This window comes from Magnolia sinica, chromosome 2, assembly GCF_029962835.1.
Source record: "Magnolia sinica isolate HGM2019 chromosome 2, MsV1, whole genome shotgun sequence".
Classification (NCBI taxonomy): Eukaryota; Viridiplantae; Streptophyta; class Magnoliopsida; order Magnoliales; family Magnoliaceae; genus Magnolia; species Magnolia sinica.
In genome coordinates, this window is record NC_080574.1 from 26,041,294 (window position 1) to 26,044,851 (window position 3,558).

Here is a 3,558-nt window from a genome sequence, read left to right on the forward strand (position 1 = left end):
GGGGATTGAACGTTCACCATTAAAAAGTTCTTGGGAGTTGGAGAAGTTTTGGGTCAAGTTTATATTTTTGTTTTCACTTCATCCACGTTTACATGAACTTATTAATAGGTTGGATGGTAAAAAAAACATTACAGTGTCCCTTAGAAAGGCTTCAACGGTGGGTGTCATTATCACTGCAGCTTACTTTGGTGTGGTCCACTGGACTGTGAACCTGCCTCATTTTTAGGATCATAACTTAAAACGGTCTGATAAAAGCGATGAACAACGTGGATAAAATACTTACATCACGTTGCGCCCCATAGAGCCCTGCCCGGACTGATTACCGTCCGGGTGGGGGTAGGACACAATCCGCGTCCCTTGACAAAAGGAGATGCGTACGGTAGCCCGTGAAATGGGGGAGCGGATTTGGTGCGGCCCTGATCATGGGGCCCACTTCATGTATGTATTATATATCCAGGCCATCCATCCATTTTTCAGCTCATTTTAGGGCATGATCTAGGAAAGAAGCAGATCTAAATCTCAGCTGGACCACCCACAGGAAATAATGTTGATTGAATGTGCACTATTAAAAACTTCTTAGGACCCACATTATTGTCCAGCCTAATTTTTATCTGGTCAATCACCACTATTTCCTGTGGTATAGTCCACCTAAGATTTTAATATACATACATACATATATATATATATATATATATGGAAAAAGGTACTATACGACTCGATCGTATTATACTTTCTATAAGGTCAAGGGCTGGCGGCACGTTATTCATCGGATGGTAAAAATTTTAAATAAACTGAAAAATTTTATAGGGTCGCAGGTAATTTATATGCGAGCCTTTCGTTATTGGAAGATTATGTGCAAGGATTCTGTGTGGGGCCCACTATAATGTTTGTGATAAATCCAACCCGTCCATCCGTTTTCCAAAATCATTTTAAGACATGCAACCAAAAATGAGGAGGATCCAAATATTAAATAGGTCACATGAGAGGAAACAGTGGAGATTTAGTAACCACTGTTGAAACATTCATATGGCTACAAAAGTTGTGTATTAGTTTATGTTCGTGGTGTCTTCATTTCATATCAGTGAAAATGACCTTATAAACGGTTTGGATGGAATATAAACACCAAGGTGGAGCCTAGGAAGGTTTCAATGGTAAGCATTCCTTTCCTCACTGTTACATCTTGTATGGCCCACTTGAATTTTGGATCCTCCTCATTTTTGATATAATGTCCTAAAATGATATTTAAAAACAAAAGGACGGATTGGATTTCACACAAAGATCAATGGGCCCCACATAGAATTCTTCCGCTGATCTTCATGGAAAAGGCGTTAGCAGGAAATCCACGTCCGTGAGTGTGGGAAGCGGACTGGCTACTCCCCCGCCACCGGCCAATGGTGGGTAGTCGGTGCTATGTGGGCCCCTCCATGATGTATGTGTTTCATCTATGCCGTCCATCTGTTTTTCCATCTAATTTAAGAGGTTGAGCCCAAAATTGAAGCATATCCAAAGATCAAGTCGATCATGCCTGGAAAAGTGGAGATAATGATTTCCACTATTGTAACCTTATTAGGCCCCATAGTGATGTTTATTTGTCATCCAACCTGTTCATAAGATCATACATAGATGGATGAACGGAAAACAAAAATATAAGCTTGATCCAAAACTTATGTGGTCCCCCAAGAAATTTTCAACAATAGAAGTTCAATTCAACTATTTCATTTGGTGTGGTCCATTTGAACATTGTATATACTTTATTTTTGGGATCAAGCCATAAAACTTTATGAGAAAATGGATGGATGGAGAAGATAAAATACATAAATCATGGTGGACCTCACACAATTTACTCAGTAAGCTGAGCAATCCCCTTCCGTCTCGGAGGGAAGCGGATTGGCTGATGTACTACACACCAGTTATATAGCTGGTGTAGATACGTGTCACACGAAAACAAGTGCCAACTCCAAGTTGCACGAACGGTTCAAAGGAGATCAAGGTTACATGGCCCCACAATGATTTATTTATTATATCCACAATATTCATCCATTTTTAGAGATCAATTTAGACCATTAAACAAAAAATGAATCATATCCAAAGCTCAAATGGACCACACCAAAAATAGCAGTGAGGACAATGATTTTCATCATTAAAAAATTCTTAAGACGTACATAACTTTTATTTTTCATCCAATCTATTAATAAGATCACAAATACATAGATGAAGAGGAAAAATAAATTTTATATTGATTGGAAGCTTCCGTGACCCCAAAAGGGTTTCAATGGTAGACATTCAATCCTTAACTGCTTTTTCCAGTGTGGTCCACTTGATCTTTATATCTATCTCATCTTTAGACTCAAGCCTTAAGACGAGCTTGCCAAATGGATGGACATTTTGGATATAACACATACCTCATACCTCGTGATGGGACCCACAAAACTTGTTGACGCTAATACACCGGCTATATAGTTGGTGTGTCGTACACCAGCCAATCCCAGCATGATGTATGTATTATATCCACACCATTCATCCATTTTGAGAGATCATTCATTTTGAGAGATCATATTATGGCATTTTTCAAAGAATGAGGCAGATCAAAAGCTCTAGTGGACCCCACCATAGAAAAAAGTGTGGAGAGTGATGCTCATGGTTAAAATTATCCTAAGGCCCACTGTACTGTTTATTTGACATCCAATCTGTTGATTAGGTCATACAGACCCATATGAAGGGGAAAAAAAAAAGATCAACTTGATCCAAACACTTTTATGGCCCCAAAAAAAAATTAATGGTCTACGCCTATTCAACATTGTTTCCTATAATGTGTGGTCCATTCAAGATTGGGATATATCCCAATTTTGGTCTCATTACCATAAATTGATCTAGAAAAACATATAGATAGCATAGATGAAACACATACAGCATGGTGAGGCCCACATAACACCAACCACTCGCCATTGGACGGTTGCAGGGGAGTAGCCAGTCCGTTTCCCCTGGGACGTGGATTTCCATTAAAGCCTTTCCCATGAAAATTCACGAAAGGATTCTGTGTGGGGCCCACTATTATCTTTGTGTGAAATCCAACCCGTCCATTCATTTTTAGATATCATTTTAGGACATTATATCAAAAATGAAGATGATCCAAAATTTAAAGGGGCCACACGAGATGAAACACCGCAGAAAGGAATGCTTACCGTTGAAACCTTCCTAGGCTCCACCTTGGTGTTTATATTCCATCCAAACCATTTTTAAGGTCATTTTCACTCATGATATGAAATGAAAACACCACGAACATAAACCAATGCAAAACTTTTGTAGCCATATGAATGTTTCAACGGTGGTCACTAAATCCCCGATGTTTCCTCTCATGTGGCCCATTTAATATTTGGATCCTCCTCATTCTTGGTTGCATGTCCTACATTGGTTTTGAAAAATGCATGGACTAGTTGGATTTATCACAAACATCATAGTGGGCCCCATACAAAATCCTTACACATGATCTTCCAACAACCGAAGGCTCGCACATAAATTACTTGTGGCCTAATAAAATTTCTAGGTTTGTTTAAAATT